The sequence below is a fragment of the Athene cunicularia genome, assembly GCF_003259725.1.
Source record: "Athene cunicularia isolate RWA chromosome 3 unlocalized genomic scaffold, athCun1 chr3_part1, whole genome shotgun sequence".
Lineage (NCBI taxonomy): Eukaryota > Metazoa > Chordata > Aves > Strigiformes > Strigidae > Athene > Athene cunicularia.
In genome coordinates, this window is record NW_020799097.1 from 7,548,563 (window position 1) to 7,558,666 (window position 10,104).

The 10,104-nt window shown below is 43.8% G+C and overlaps 1 protein-coding gene across 2 annotated transcripts in view; it reads right to left on the reverse strand.

Annotated features, from left to right (window-relative positions):
• The window catches only part of EVA1A (eva-1 homolog A, regulator of programmed cell death), a 214,208-nt gene extending 204,104 nt beyond the window's left edge, over nucleotides 1-10,104 (reverse strand). For both annotated transcript variants that reach the window (XM_026846348.1, XM_026846347.1), the window contains exon 1: nucleotides 10,048-10,104. The gene's annotated coding sequence lies outside the window, so the exon portion shown is untranslated. The remainder of the gene's footprint in view (nucleotides 1-10,047) is intronic.

A 10,104-nucleotide genomic window follows, 5' to 3' on the forward strand; every position in this document is an offset into this window, starting at 1 on the left:
CCCCACCCCCAGTTAATAAATTGGAGGGCGCACAAGCGGTTGAGAGGCAACACAAACAGGCAGAGGACCCCAACTAACCAAAGAGATATTCCATGTCATATAATGTCATGTCTGGCAATAAAACAGAATGGAGTGGGGTTTAGGAAAGTCAGCCATCTTTTGCTTGGGATCTAACTGACCATCAGCCTACCCGGGAGACATGGTGATTGATTGCCTTTGCATTGCTTATTTTGTTTTCTTTCTTTTATCTTCTACTTCTTTAGTTATTAAACTATTTTTGTCTCTATTATTTCTTGCTTTTACTCTTCCTTGCCTCTTCTCCTGTCCTGGAGGTGGAGAGGGGAGGCAAGCAAGCAGCTGTGTGGTGCTTAGCTGCCTACAGGGGTTAACCTACAATGCTTAGTTACATGCACTTGACTTTGCAACTGTAATACTCATTTTAAGCCATGCAGCCCATTTGCATAAATACCTTACAGTGTTGGAGAAGAAATTGTGTATCAAATACCACCTATTTCTTCCTGCCTATCACAGCTTGAGAGAATGGATAAGGGGCTTCTCCTGGAGAAAAAATGTAGATACTGAACAATCTCTGAAATATTGGGCAATTAGAGCTCCTGATGCTAATGGATCATCATTGGATACCTTGGATCCTCATCTGCACAATGCAGGTAACACTCCAGACTCTTTCCAGAAGGGTGAGTACATCCCTGTTTGTAGGATGCTCACAAGCCAAATAGGGTTTAAATAACACATGTTAAATAAAGCCCTAGAGCCATAATGAACCAGAAGGATAAAGAAAACAAATGTTATACAGCTGTCCCATGCACTAGACAATAAAGGAGTTCCAAGGAGGTGGAGAAAAAGTAGTATGTTCTCATTAAAGAGTAACTCATATTATAAAAACCCAAAGGGCTGGATTCAAGTAGTTAATTTTAACATTTCTTAACTTCCAAATGTTTGAATTGCAACCTTAATGCTGTTCTTTGAATGTTCCACACAAAGGCTAAACTTTTTCAAAACCAAAGTGCAGAATTTTGTCCCACAGCAACTTACAGGCATCACCAGGGCCACAGCAGCACTGCACTTAGAGGCCCCACACAGACCACAGAGGTAAGAGATCTCCCAAAGATGTTCCCAAAATGCAACATAATCCAGCCACAGCAGCTCAAGTTACCACCTATCAGTCTAATTGCACTAAGTGCCTGCACTCTTGGGCCAACACAGCTTTAAGGGGAAAAGCATGAGCCAAAAGCCTTTGCAAAATACAGCAAACATGGGAAATGAATGCCAGAAATAGCACCTGCCATAGAGCAACTTTAATATCAATTCAGAGGAGCAAACAATAAAGGGTAACCGCTGAGCCCACAGGTCCTAGGCACAAGATGCAGGTCACCCCAGCCCAGTGTGATACAAAAATCACATAGAGATAAAATTATCAGAAAATCCCCCCACTGCTGTGTTTGTTTTTATATTTACTTGTTGGAGTAAAAGCCCATTTTAAACCCTTAAGGCTAATACAACACACGTTGATAATATCATAGCACCAAAACCACAGGCATCTGATAGCAGATGAAAATAAAATAACACAATCACATAGGGGGTCTCAGAGTAGGTGGTCTGAATGGTCCTTTTTTTGGCAAGCAGCACCATCAGGTACCTAGTCTGTTGAAGAATTAGTATAACTCACCTAAAGACAGCCCTCTCTCACACCATGATGATTCTGGTGCTTTTATGGGCTGCTGGAGGAGTGAGAAGTGTCTCCGCTAGCAATTTTCTAGTTCTTTGACTGTAAGTGGCTGATAAAACTGCTCATAATCTGGGTCTATGGGCCTTCTCTTAATGTAAGATTTAAAAAGGAAGTATATTTTTTATATCTTTCTCCCTCTGTTGTTGAGGCTGTGGGACACTTCTTTCAGCAGGTGGATGCAACCTTCCCTGCTCACCACAACTAAAGTGCTCGGACAACATCTACTTCAAATTGTTCAGCAGTATGCTACATCCATTTGTTAATTCCAATACACTTCTGAAACCTGACCGCTCGGAGAGTTTGCCCAAACTGCAGGTCCCACACATGCTGCTCCATCTTCATGCAAGGATCCAGATGGATCCAAGAGCAATATTGTATAGCAAGCCTTCACATCCAAAGGAGCCCCATCAACACTGATACCACAGCATCTACCAACATGGTTCAAGATCACATGGTATATCTGAAGAGATTCAGCCAAGATTTATTTTACTATGCAACTCAGAATTGCCAAACCATCATTGTCTCTCTGACATGAAGAGACATGCACTGGGTTCCAGGCAGACAAGCGTTAAGCATCCCCAAAAGAGCAGACATACATACTTTAATTACTACGAATGAGCTCATATCCCCAGTTAGTGAGCCAAGCCAGGCATACTTGGATCAACCCAAACCCAGGCTGAGATACACAACTCACCATTTTTCCTCAGGCAAAAGGAGCAGCCATGTAAATAAATAAAGAAAGAAATAATAATAGGTAACTCAAGCAGTTCTCTTAAACATGTTCACAATTATTACTTCTTTATCAGATTTAATCTGCAAAAGATGAGTTGGGATTAACTTCTGTGCATCCTGCAAAGCTCTTGGTAAATCAGCATAAGTCACCTCACAGCTGAGCAGTGTTTGACCCTTGCCTGTCTCTTGAAGAGAACAAAAATCCCAGACAACAGCAGTACCAGATCAGTAAGGCACAGCACTAGAAAGGACATGAGGAACCTTGTAGTACTGCACCAAACCAGCCTGACCAAAAATCCTATTAACTACTTTGAGCAGCGCTTTACGTCTGTTCCTGCAGGCAGTCACATACCTTTCAAGGGACAGAAACAGACTGAATCTGTGAAAGTCTTGGGTATCTGAATAAGAAGGAATGACAAGAGCACAGAAAAAAAACAGGGGTAGTTGCTTCAAATGGTCCCCCACAGGGACTGGGATTGCTATCTTGGAACAGAAAGCAGAAAGTTCAATCTATACATGCACAAACACGCCAAGCACAAGCAGCCAATCTCAAATAAGACATGTAAACAGTCCTGGCGTTGGCCACCTAAATCACTGCACTCCCACCTAAAGACATCGTCCAATTTTCAGTTCTGAACACCAAGCTCTGTGGGAGATCAGGCCATGTTTAAATTAGCATCAACAAAAGGATCAACAAAAGTGCCAAGTGTAAATACATAGTTTTTCTCCCCCTGCAGAGACTAAGTTTATTCTGCTCCCCCACAGACCCCTTAAATTATGCTTTTAGCTTCTAAGTATCAAGTGTCTTGGTTGAGAGAGGATACATTAAAATTCCCACCTTTCTTTTTTTTTTTAATTGACCAAACTATTTGTGTTATATAAAATCTGCTTTCACGGAGTCTTAAATGAGGGAACAATTTTTACCTGAGGACATAAACAGTTGCTTTCTTAAATTCTGCAGCATTTGTATCCCTAACAACACACAGACATAGGAAGAATGCTGTAAGGACATTTTCCTCAACTAGACTGTGCATGTAGTGGGTACCAGTAACCTGGGATACTTTGAAATGATTAAAACCACCACAATGGATTTTTTGTTGTTGTTAATAATACAAATTAAATTAAAGGTTCCTGGTACTGACAAAAGTTTGCATCAGTGGACCAGCTTCTGAGCCACTGCAGTAAGTAGGTACTATATAAACATTACCAGTCATCCCACAGACATTGGGATCCCTGGGGTCTCTCTTGGCCCTTACTGACAGCTCTGATGGCTAAAACAGTGGATTTCTACAAGATGTGAGCCAGATGCATACGTATGGCTCTTCAGCTTGAAGTCATTGCCTATATGAGGTTTCACACAGAGCCCTCACAAGATATCCTAGCACCCACAGCAACCCCATCCCTCCCTCCCGACTGTGCCTCCTCTCCCTGGCACTGCAAATACAGACCTGCAGCTGTTTTTTCACAGCAGTAACAGCAGCACCTCTGATCACCACCCACAAACACACAGAATTGGAAACATGTGTTTCTCTTTCTGAAGCTCAGTTTGGTCCCCTCAGCTATCAGTAAAAGTAAACTCTGAGCATTTAAAGAATCAGCAAGTGCTGACTCCTCCCTCACATCATTATTATCACAACTGTTGGGAAAGCCATGGTGTTTTCTGGAGCAGGCCTCAGGGCAGGAGTGCAGAGACATTTGCATATTTGCATAACATGGTATATTGATGCCCACAAAGCAACATCCCTACTAACAAACTAAACAACTCTTTGAGGCACTAAAAAGTGCCAGCTTCTGTGCTGCTGCTGCTCCTCCTCTCCCAAGAGCAGCAGAACCTGTACTTGATACCCTGCCCATTGAATTCCTCCTCCAACACCTCTCAGCTCTCTGAGGTCTTTAGACTGCTTCCCCAATGACAGACAGACATACATGACACAAAATCAAATGCAGCTTCCCCTTGTGAGAACCGCTCAGCCACAGCTGCCAGACCCAGCCGTTGCCTCCAGCTCCCCAGACCCATTGCCTCCAGGTCACCGCGCAGGCGCATCTCCAGAACATCACCAGAAGAAGCTAACAGTGGTTTTTAACTGGCTTTGATGAGGTTTTGGATTTTGTCACCTCTTCAAAGAAGAATTTCTCTACCCCAGTACAGGCTCCCCATCATTAAACTAAACTGCAGCCCACTCAGCTGTGATGGATGGATTGGCACATACAACCTCCAGCTGAGGAGGAAAACACCACCTGGGGCAAGGACCTCTTCAAGCAGCAGCCTGACGTCCATCTAAACTCATCACTCAGAGCCCTTCACCAGGAGACAATATGGAGGTGGGTTTGGTCCAGTCTTTAAACAAAGTCTAAAGCATGTCTGTTTGCCTCTGGGGTCAAAAGCACAAACCTCATTACTGGGTTACACCACTGCACTGGAAAAGAAATTGTATCTGCCTTTCTCTTTAAAATCCCCCTTTCACACAGCCTGCAGCTTTCAACACATGGAAATTCTGGACCCCCTTGACACCACTGACCCATTCAGGGCTCCAAAACCAATATCAAAGTCTGACTAAAGCCATTCAGAAGCTGTTAGCATGTAGATTTTGGTGATAATTTGGTGAATGGACTTGTCAAACAAATTGCCTTTATTATGGACTGATTAAATGTAATCAGGGAGAAGTGCCTTTCCCCTCCCAACTCCAGCCCTCATCAGCTCAAACAAACACACTGAGCCAATTAGCAGGGAGGTGGCAAAAGCAGCTTTCACTTGAAACCTGCCATTCTTGGGGAAAAGGAAAACAAAAACAACAAAAAATATCTTTGTGCTTTCAAAGCCAGGAAGAGCATCCAGGGAGCAGTCCCAAAAGCTACCCAGGGCTCACCTGCAGGGTGTGGATGGGAGCTAGCAGTATTCATCTGGCTCAATGCCGGATCAGCTCCCTTGAAGAAAGTGCTGCTCACATCGAGTTTGTGTCAAATATAATGCAAAGAACATAAAAATTAAAGTAGGCCCAGGGGGAGCAGTACTACTGGGGCTGTTATTCCTACAGCTTTATGTCCTGCAGCTGAGTTCTCCTGTCAGAAAAGGCATGAGATCCCATCAAAGCTATTTCCATGCCTAGAAACGAAAGTTTTTGGCTTAAGCCCCTGTAGTGGATTCTCTGATGTCTGCAAATGGTTGAGCTCACAGCACAGCATTTTCTGTACCACAGCACTAGTGAAATGATCTGTCTCCTTTAACGTGAAACTTGTGGCAATCACGTAGATCTGATGTGCCTGAAATTAGCTAATGAACGGGAAAGTTATTGAGGAGAATTGGAGCATGGCATCATAATCACATAAGCCTAATTCCCTGCAGGTATGCAGCTGGAAATTAAATGGTCACCTTGGCTGGCAGTGGGCAGAGCAGAATTCAACATGTGTTTGTTCAGAAACGGGAATCCCATGGCTGGAGCTAGAGACAACACACAGCATATGAGCAATAGCTGTTGACTAAACTTTCAACTAAGCTTTCAATGCCTGCATTTTAAATTAGCATCAAAGACTAATTCTGGCCCCATTTTCGTTAGCCTAGTCCCTCTAAGGAGCAAGCTCTGTGCACTGCACATAGATCACTGCCTCCCAGAGCCTGTGCAGAGAGCTATGGCATAGCTTCCTCTGGCAGGGCAAGGACATTGCTTTGTCTTGGACTCCCACCACAAATAGAAAAGGGCTAAAAGAAAGGTGAAGTTTTATCAACCAGCAGGGATTTCAGAGAGTTCATTACTGGGACTGAGATTAGTATTAAGGGTTTATAGTTAAAGCACAGAGATTCAAAAGACCTGCCTCTTAACCCACACCTCATCACAGTCTTCAAGTGTCACCTTGAACTTAAGGGGCATGTGACACATCACAACAGTAGGTCCTAAACCTTCAAACAGTCCTGAGCACAAGAACTGATCACAGAATGAGATTAGATCAAGAATCCATATTACAAGCACCCACAGAGAAAAAGTCCAGGCCTTCTTAAAAGTGGCTGCAAAGTGCCTGATAACTCCACTCTCTCCCCAAGGACCTGCTTCCTACCCACACATCCTCCTGCAAAAATCAATGTTTAAAGAATTATTAAAGAAAACAACATCAAAACTCTTCACATAGTTCAAATACTTCACTTAAAAGCAATTTTAATTCTTACATCTCAGATTGTACCAGTCCCCAGCAGGACATGCAGTCATCATGTTCATGTTGTGGCATTTGAGCTGTTCAAACAGGAGGGGTGGAGCCACAGTGTGAGACCATGTGCTCAGAGGCCTGGGAGCCCAGATGATGGAGATCCCCACCAGCTCTACCTGTGCTTTCCCATGAGTGCCATGCTGGGCCTCTCCTTACCCCCTCAAGGTGGCCTCTCATGTGTAAAGAAGAAATCTTCCTGCAGCCAAGAGACACACATCTTGAAGACCCAGCCAGGGGGACAGTATTGGGAGCAGTGGGACATGGGTGGGTGTGCAAGTCTTACTAAGTCTTTTGGCCAGTCCTTTTGCATAGCTGCGGTGTGTGAGAGAGATCAAAGCTGCTTATGAACTACTTAGAGCTCAAAACTGGCCATCCCTAATCCCTGAGCTGTTTCCTTCCAGCACTCATCTGTGCACTCTGTCTGGCCCACAAAAAAGGCTGTGACCTATTGCTAACAGCAACACCTGGCAGTGCTGAGTTGAACCAAGCTGAGAAGCCAGAGAAGCTTTGTTGTTAAACAAGGTCTACAGGACTGAGTTTAAGAAAACATTCTTTGCCAAAGAGCTTCAGCTGCTATCTCTGGACTGTACTATTATTTGCAACCTGGAAAAGCCCTTACACCCCAGTGAGCTGTGTCATCTCCCTCCAGCATGCGGGCAGCAGTCAACCTGCTGCAGAAATCTCTCATGGGATCACAACAAGACTTCCATTCCTCAGCGCCAATAATTGATACAAATCCATTCATCTACTTGGGATGCAGACAATTCATGTTTTGGATGCACCACCTCTAGGTGGGTTGGCATATCCTAAGGCTGTAAGAGTTCCCCAAAGACATTCACTTGCTCAATTGCAGCTATGCTGGAGGAGAACCCAGAACACCCTGAAGTATAGAAAAACTGTTATGGTCAAATTATGTTAAAAGGCTAGCCCCTTCCATTCCTCATGTCAGCTGACAATTCATATATTGGGGAAACAGTAACAAACATCAGGTAGGAAGATCTGGGCTACTGCTCCTTCACAGAGGCACATCACTGGCTCGTACCCTCAAGCATTGGAGGGCGATGAATGGGGTCTTTGCAAAATGTATTGGGGAAGCATAAGGTGTGATTTGGGAAATGCTGTACCTTTTACTGTACCCTTTCATCTTGTGGCTAACCAGCTACTGAACTTACAAAACCGTATTTGAGCTGCTACACACCGGGTACAGCCCCTTCCTGCAGCAAATCATTTCCTGTGCTTCAAGGTACAGCCAGTCCAAAAGACGGGACATTTGCCAAGCCTGCTATCAGGAAATAAAGCCTGGATCTGGCAGAAGATTTCAACAGTTGTGGAAACACACAGGAGGTTGTGTTGTTGGGATTACAGACCCTGATTCTGAGTACAACCTTGCCAAACATATACACAGAGTTTTAAGCCACCCCTCTTCTCTCAAAGTGTGACAGTGCAGTTGGATGTTGCAGAAAACATGATTTTGTTATCAGCAACCTTCTTATCCATTTTTTAAAAGGACAGCATCTGCATCCCACCCTCGGCATCACCAAAGCCTGTCAAATTTGCTTCCATTGGTCTGGCTACGTTGTGCAGACACACGGTAAAGTACCATTGCTCTGGGACACTTTTGCACATTTTCATGCTTAGCAATTTGGCCTGGCTGGGACAAACTTTATCTGTATTTCAGAAGGATCAGTACTTTTCCCATTGCAGCTTTAGCTCCTGTTCTGCCCACTCCATGCACCCCTTCTGCATTAACATGCTTCCAAGGAGGAGCACAGAGAAAGCTCAATGCCAAGAAAGAGATAAAAACACACTAGAAACAGGGAAATGCCTCCATCCATTCCATTCAGAGGCAGATCTGCCTTGAATGGCAGCCCCCAGGACTGATTTGCCTCCAAAGAAGACTGAATCACAAGCAAGACAGCCCCCTTTAATTCACATTAAGACTTTAAACTACTGTAGATATTCTGCCCTCCTCCACCCCAAGCTCCTCCTTTCTAACACAAATCTCTCACAGCACTCAGACACATGCACTCCCAGAAACTGAGTAGCACTGTTGTGATGTGCTGAAACCAGAGGCCAGTGAGATTCAGCTCTTGTTAATGACACTTTTTCATCAGCAAACTATAATTGGCAGCTCTTATCCATTACAAGAGTTTTGCAGCACACACCTAAAGAATATGCCAAACTAGATCTTCACACCAAGACCCCAAATTAGAACCGATATTCCAAAAGCAGTGACCTTCATTAGCCATTCCTGAGAAAACTATTCAACCTTGCTCAACTGTAAAATGAGATCTGCTATATTTCCTCTGATCCACATGCACATCCACAAATAACATAAGCAGAAAGGTAATTTAAAAGTGACTGATGCAGCTGTACATAGTTACAAAACATAGATGGGATTCCACACTTCCAAAGTGCTGTGTATCTACCTGCTGTGCACAACTCAAAACAAGTGCTATGAACATTTTTAGATTCAGAAAATATTTAAATTTAGAAATGAGACACTTTTTCTCCTGGCTTAAGCAAACATAGCTTCAGAATATAATTCATTCTGTGCATATAATATCCCCTTTATTTCAGCTCAGGGGGCTTTTGCAACAATCAGGATATGAATGTTAAGAGGAGAGGAATCTATCCCATTACAAAATACTTTGATTTTACTATGTCAGCTTTAACTTATGTCCTAGATCTTCCCAGTGTCCTAAGCTAGCTCTTCTCACTCCTCAGAGAAACACAGCACAAAATCTGCTACAAATTTACACAAATTAACAATATACCTTGTTCCCAAAGTTACTCAGACTAACTCTGCCGAAGTAGTTTTGCTAAGGGTTATTTAGAAAGGCTTCTAACAAACTCAGAATCCTCTTATGGAAGATCCTTTTCATTAGCTTATTTTTAAAAGATTAAAATTATTTCCCACATAACTATCCCAGATCTGCTCACTTGCACTTTTCCTGAGCTGCTTCTGAACACTGTAACAAGAGCTCCCATCCGTACGCAGCCGTCCAGCATACGGAAGGATCTGTGCTTCTCCCCTACCTGAAAAGTCTGCAGAAGACTTAGCAAAGTTGCTGAAAGCTGTCAAGCACATGAGTCCTATGAGGAAGGTGGAGGTGGGAGACAATTCTGGGCAGCACATCCTTAAGTATCCTCACAGCTTGTTTTCTTCCAGAGAAAAGGAAAGTGCTTTCTGCCCCAATCCAGTACTCATTGCCCGGAGAACAGTGTTAGTCCCATTGCTTGGAAGGATCGCAGCCAGCAGCGGGGAAGGAAAAGAGCTCAGCACACACACACACACTCACTCACACACACACATCCCTGGGAGTGAATGAACCCCGGCTGAGTGAGGCTGACGAATGAGACAAACCTACCTGAGCCTTGGCGGAGGTCCCAGGGTCCTAAAAGCCATCGCTTCCCCCAAATTTGCT